This window comes from Peromyscus maniculatus, chromosome 18, assembly GCF_049852395.1.
Source record: "Peromyscus maniculatus bairdii isolate BWxNUB_F1_BW_parent chromosome 18, HU_Pman_BW_mat_3.1, whole genome shotgun sequence".
NCBI classification, from domain to species: Eukaryota; Metazoa; Chordata; class Mammalia; order Rodentia; family Cricetidae; genus Peromyscus; species Peromyscus maniculatus.
The window spans coordinates 52,071,381-52,078,467 of NC_134869.1; the positions used below are offsets into that span (position 1 = coordinate 52,071,381).

General features: G+C 43.0%; 1 long non-coding RNA gene across 2 annotated transcripts; it reads left to right on the forward strand.

Moving 5' to 3' along the window:
* The first annotated feature begins 6,007 nt into the window (after positions 1-6,007).
* On the forward strand, positions 6,008-7,087 carry LOC143269338 (uncharacterized). Of its 2 annotated transcripts, none has more exons than XR_013045743.1 (3): positions 6,008-6,164; positions 6,299-6,470; positions 6,873-7,087. It is a non-coding gene; the product is annotated as an uncharacterized LOC143269338 (long non-coding RNA). The 2 variants fall into 2 exon arrangements; XR_013045742.1 differs by having other exon boundaries at positions 6,889-7,087.

The following is a 7,087-nucleotide window of genomic DNA, read 5'->3' on the forward strand; positions in this document are numbered from 1 at the left end:
TGTGAGTTTGAGGCCAGCCTGGGCTACCAAGTGAGTTCCAGGAAAAGGCGCAAAGCTACACAGAGAAACCCTGTCTCGAAAAACCAAAAAAAAAAAGAGACTGAATTGAGTTAGTGATAGTATTGCATATATGTCTGCATGTTCTGATGATGATCCAATTGTCTTAATCAGTGTCCTATTGCTGTGAAGAGATACTGTAACCATGCCAACTCTTATAAAGGAAAAGATTTCATTGGGGCTGGCTTACAGTTCAGAGGTTTAGTCCATTATCATCATGGTGGCAAACATGTCATCACACAGGCAGACATGGTGCTGGAGAGGTAGCTGAGGGATCTACAGATGGATCCCAAGGCAGCAGGAAAAGAGTGAGCCACTGGGCCTGGCTTGAACTTCTGAAACCTCATAGTTCACCCCCAGTGACAGACTTCCTCCAACAAGACCACACCTGCTAATAGTACCACTCTCTCTGAGCCTATGGGGCCATTCTCATTCAAACCACCATGCCAGTGATGTTTAGCTGGAACTAAAATAAGAACATACATCTCTGCAGGTTATTGTGTGTTCATTTCATTAAATTATTTTCTTGCCCTTATTAGGGAAAAGTGACTAATTATTCTCATGTAAAGTTATCTGAAACCAAAAGTAAAATTGAGCTCAATCTCAACCATAAAGGCTGAATTTAAGCTGAAGGCTGGGAAAATACTCAGTGGGTAACGTGCTTTTCACACACGTGTGAGGACCAGAGTTTGGATCCCTGGTACTCACATGAAAGCCAGGCAGGTAATGCCACTGGCCACCTGCAATACTTGTACTCTGAAGGGTGAGAAAGGAAATCCCTCAGGCAAGTTAACTAGTTAGGCTCGCCTGAATCAGCAAGCTTTGGGTTCAACATGAGACCCTGCCTCAGCAAATAAAGTGGGGAATGTTTGAAGAAGGCACCCAATGCCAACATCAAACCTCCTATATGAAGTGCACACAGGTACAGCCACACCCACATGCATTATTGTGTCTATGAACACATGAGCATGCATACACACATTCACACACCTTGTCAACATATACACAAAAAAATTGATTATTATTTTCATCAAAACATAAATGGAAAGTAACCTAAAATGTTCTCATAGCCTCAAAATTTTCTACAAATATGCTTAAGCTTATCTGTTATACTTTAAAATGATATATTTTATAATAATTACTTAATATAGATTTTTCTGATCAAAATTATTTTTTAATTTATATATTTTTGACTATGTATATGTCTGTCTGCCTGTGTGTGGTATGTGCCACATGAGTGCAGGTGCCAACAGAGGCCAGAGGTGTCAGGTTCCCCTGGAGATGGCTGTGAGCTGCCAGATATGGGTGTTTGGAGTTGGACTCAGTTTCACCAGAAGAACAGTACATCTCTTAACCACTGAGCCAGCCCCTCAGCCCCCTAATCAAAATTGTTTTTAAAGACTGGATTTGGGGACTGGAGATATGGCTCAGTGGTTAAGAGCACCTCCCCCTCTTACAGAGGACTCAGATTTGGTTCTTGGCATTCATATGACAGCCTACAACTATCTATAACTCCAGTGCCAAGGGAACTGATGCTCTCTTCTAGTTTTCCTAGACACCAAACATGCATGTGGTATGCACATGCACCTGCAATCAAAACACTCACACAGATACAAGGGGGCTGAATTTTGACATGATTTTAAGTATTTAGTAAGTCTTAATGTAACATTAACTTAAAAATAAATAGCTGGGCTTGTATGCCCAGAGTCCCAACTACTAAGAAGGACTATTTAAGATCATGAGTTTGAGACTATCCTGGGCAATACAGCTAGACCTACTCCTCAAAAAAAAAAAAAAAAAAAAAAGGTCAAATAAGACCATATTCAATTTTGAGTATTCTTTGTTTACCCAGTGTATTGTAAATGATTTCAAAATGGATATCATGGCATATGCAATAGACATGGCATATGCAATAGACATTTGTGCAAATTAACAAGTATTTCTCATTGTTGACATGGCAAACTATTCCTCAGCCCCCACGTGTAACTGTTGAAAATAGCATCCCACCATTCAGAGCTCAGCAGGAACACACACAGTAAGAGAAGTGAGACAAAGGACCTGGAAATAACGGAGGGGTTATAATAATGGAGGAAATGTGGCATTGTTGGGGTCTGAGAGGGAGGGTGAGATAATTAACTGAGCCCTCTTCCTTAGCCTAAGCACACATGTCACTCGCATCTACTTGGGGAAGGACCTGAGAAGTGTTTCTCTGGAAGGCGCCATCTCAAGAGTATTTCTAGTGTGTGCTTTTTACAGCAGCTTTGAGAGCCGGTCCTAGACATAAGGGGCGTCTAGATCGAGGCATGTTAAAATAGTGTTCAAAAACCCTCAGTAGGTCACAAGACAAAAGTCACGAGTGTGGGGAAGACACTGGCAGGCAAGGAGCCATCTGCAGCACTGGAGATTACCTTATACAAAATAATGGGACACATTATTTCTCTGGATTATCTGTGACTTCTCAAGGCATTAAAAAGATTCATAAGGTACGAAATATTGAATTATCAGAATTAACTGTGTCTGCTTCATAAAGCTTTATGGAGCAGAATAGATTCTAGTTTAGATTAAGTGGCTTTTATGAGTTTCCATTTATATTGAATTCCTTAAATCACTGTACATGGCTCTCAGAAAAGCAAGAATGGCATGCTGGTTGACCAGATGACCAGCCAAAGCTCTATTTCCATTCCTTGATGGTGTCAGTTCTGCTTAGAATAAGGATGCTTTGTTCTTGTAGAGGCAAATGCCATGTGCAGTTTAAGAATAAATATCTTAACAGGAACATTGATTGATTAATGTCTTCTTTGACTAATGAATGTAAGTTTTTTATATGTAAGTTTTTTATATGTATATGACTAAGGAATGTAAGGTTTTTATACACTGCAGACCTCAAGTTGAATACACTCTTACCTAACAACCAATCAGCATGCAGTACTTTAAGATCAACAGTTACATCTGCAGGAGGCAGCATTCAGTGCTGAAAGTCCAACTCTGTCCCAGGGGACTCCTTACAGACATCCTTTTGAGGAATTATTTGTGGCAACTCAGTAGAACTCTGATTTTGTTCCTCTGAACGCTATTGGCCTCCCATTTCATTTAATGAGTTTCCTCTAATAGGTTCATTGTTTCAGATGCTGTCTTCTCTCTACACCCACACAAATGGTGCTGTCTGCTGAGCAGAACCCCTTTATAAGCAAGGACTAATTAGTGGCTTATGGCTTTTAGGCTACAGGAAAAAATGTATTTTCTTGGATTAAATCAGAAATAGATTTACAACAGTGTCAAAAACTCAAGAAAAACACCAGGCAACAAACTCAACAATGGCATCTTAAATAGGACCTGGGACTGAACTGCATCATCCCAGCTACTGTGGAGGCTAAGGAAGGAGGCATACAAGTTCAAGGCCTTCTTAGACGACAGAGTGAGTTCCAGACCAGCCTGGGAAAAGAAAGAAAGGAATTAGGATACAGCTCATTAGTAGACATTTATCTACCATATTCAAGGCTATGTTCACACACATACACACACACACACACACACACACACACACACACACACACACACACACACACTTAAAGAACAATAAAATAGAAAAAGGCACACTGAAGCCACTATGGAAGCAAAAGAGCGTGGCCTTGCTTCCACATTGCCATTACCCTTGAGTATCTGGTAATGGGCCACTGCTTTGAAGTAGGTCATGTGGAGACAGGGAACTCATATATTTACCACGATATTGATAAACAACATAATTAATAGTGTTCTGTATGCGATATTTGTCTACTGCTGCTTACGCAAGCCATTTCCACTTTTTCTCAGCTAATAGAATCCAGACTTATTCAGAGAGGGACCCTGGCCAGGAATAAATCACAATTTATCTGAACCAGGCCTTCTAATTTCACTCCACTTGGATGTGATTGGTCTGATGATGGAAAGGTGACCTCAGGGGTGAACCTGGATCAGGTTTGTTTTCATAACCAACAAGGCAAAGTCGTTAGAGAAGAAAAAAAGAAAAGAAAGCTTTGACTCCACTTCATTATGCATGGAATATTGCTCTGATTTTTGAGGTGCTACGGATACCTCGCGATACCAGCAAAAACCAAACGCTGACATAATCAGCAAGAGCGGTTGCTTGGTAAGACCACTGAACTATTGAACCCACTCCAGATACTAACCTGCAACAGCATGCCCCGTGGCAGTGAAATAGCCATGGCTTGTCACGGGACTCTTTTGCCAATGAATAAGCACTGTTGATGTCTCTGTTCAGGCCCCCTCAAAAGTAAACTGTGAGGTAGGCATGGGGGCAGGCGAAGAGTTTGTTTCAGAAGGAAGCATTAGGAATGGGCTGGGCAAGTGAGACACAGAAAATGACGCAGAGATAAAAAAGGATGTGGTAGCAACCCCATTTCTCCTACGAGAAATCCTCCAAAGCAAGGGGAAGCATGTGCCCCTGGGCACAAGGGGGGCAGGGTTATTTATGCCCCAGCTCCCACTAATCGCTAATTGGGGACACTCTCAGGAAACGTTAATTTCCTGGCCTATCTGCCTGCCACCTAGAAAGCCAATGGGACTCCTGTGGTCAGACAAAATCCTCAGGGGGAAATACATGGCCTGGGAGCTAGAAGTGAAGCAAATAATAATATGCTGTATTATTATGTTATAGCTATTATGTTGTATTATTATACGCCAGGGCTAGAGAATACGGATGGGGCTACAACCAAGGAGTTGCTGCTACAGATAAATGCAAACGTTGACTTAGCTCGAGTTACTGTGTTGGCTCCTATCAAGATATTTCAGTGGCATTTGACAGACAGATGTGTCCCCCTAATGAAGTTAGGAAGTCTAGGTTCACTCAAACTCTTCCATCCCCAATACATCACCATGGACGTTCCTTCAAAATCTCTAAATTGCCTTGTACTTAAGGTCAACGGTAAATGAAACAGGCTTGGCCAAAGACGGGAAGAGGGTTGTATTTCATCTGTTTTCACACTCTGTATCATGTTTCATGAAGTATGACCCTACTCTACGATAAAGCACACCCCTTTCCCTCCACTCTCTACAATCTCCTCTATTAAAACCTGGCCACCCTGTCTTATAATGTCTACTCCATGTTATAGTAAGACCTCATGACATGCCCTACTTCACTTATACTTTATTGGCATTGCATGGAGGGGAGGGAAAGGGAGGGGAGGGGAAGAGAGGGGAGGGTGGAAAAACTTTTCAACAAAGTTCTTGTGATAGTTTTGAAGTCATTCCCAAGCTCTCTCTTCTGCTTCCGAGGCGCCTGTCATTTTCTATCCACACCAGCTAAATATGCTTCAAAGGAGAACAGGCTTCTGTTCAGAGCTTCCCAGCCATTGTCACCTGCCTGGCCACCACTCAGCACTCTGTCACTCAGTCAGAGACGAAAGGCTGTCTTATCTGGGCAGTTTGTCACCCGAAGAGCTCTCTCTGAAACTCCTTTGCTTCACGGCTGAGGTGGGAGTTAATCCACCCAGCCATCCAGACCTAAAAAGGTCAGCCTGACACACTCACAGACACAGCCTGGATGCGGCACGTCTCCAGCAGTCAGCTTGGCCTCCATCCAACCTGGTCACGTCTGCACATGATAGAAGGAAAGAGCTCCAGAAGTGACAGTGAGTTAGCCGGCTGCCAGATTCTCCTGTCTTCACTGAAAGAAACCAGGGCAGATCTCTGGGATCCAAGTTCTATTTGTGTGCCTGCTGTGAATCTTCCTGGCCTATCTCCCCCAACAGTAGCCTGAAATCTGAGCGACTCTGGCTTCAGCAGGACAACCACTAATCAAGCAATGAATGCCCCAAGCTCTGTGTTACAGCTTGTCTTAGTCAATGTTCTACTGTTGTGAGGAGACACTGTGACCACAGCAACTCTCATAAAGGAAAACATTTCATTGGGATGGCCTGCAGGAGAGGCTTAGTCCACGTTCATCATGGTGAGAAGATGGCAGTGTGCAGGCAGACATGGTGCTGGAGCAATGGTTAAGAGTCCTACATCTGGATCTGTGGGCACAGGAAGAGACTGAGACACACTAGACCTGGCTTGAGCTTCAGAAACCTCAAAGCCCACCCCGACAAGGACACACTTCCTCCAACAAGGTCACACCTAGTCCAACAAGGCCATACCTCCTAATGGTGCCTCTCCCAGGGGACCAAGCATTCTAATCTATGAGCCTAAGGGGCCATTCTTTTTCAAATCATCACATGTATGAGATATTTGTTTCTCTCTCCAGGACAGTGAGATAGAGCCTTTACGCCAAAGCAGGAAGCATGCAGAGGACAGATGGAGAGAGAGGAGAGGCCTTCCGGGAAAACAAAACCCCTTCAGACTACCTGGTCGAAAGCAGGTCTCTAAAACTTCACCCAAAGGCATGCACCAGGTTCTTACTTGCTCTGGCCTCAAAGGTAAATATTCCTCTTCTATCACACAATTACATTCAGAGTTTAGAATATTTTTCTAGGTAGATTCTTACAAACTTTTAAAGACATACATTAAGTTTCATTCCTCCAGCCGGGCGGTGGTGGCGCACGCCTTTAATCCCAGCACTCGGGAGGCAGAGCCAGGCGGATCTCTGTGAGTTCGAGGCCAGCCTGGGCTACCAAGTGAGCTCCAGGAAAGGCGCAAAGCTACGCAGAGAAACCCTGTCTCGAAAAACCAAAAAAAAAAAAAAAAAGTTTCATTCCTCTGACTAGAGGGTCCCACTGGTCCAAACTGCCATTGTTGCCATCTAAAGCTTGAGTCTGAATTCCTACACTGCTAGGTTGTAGTAACAACCTAAAGAACAGATGGGGAAAAAGATTATCCAGTGTGCTTTGTTAACAGGGATGAATGATATAGTGATTGATGGACTAGCAAATCCATGGCACTTCACCAAAGAATTCTTCATCTGTCTGCTTACCTACGCAGATGGGGTTTTGAAAGAGCACTGCTTGTAAATGAAACATTTTTTCGACTATTTTACCTAAATTTGTATCACTAGACACCTGAGAATTAAAGTTAATAAAGATCAATAATATAATAA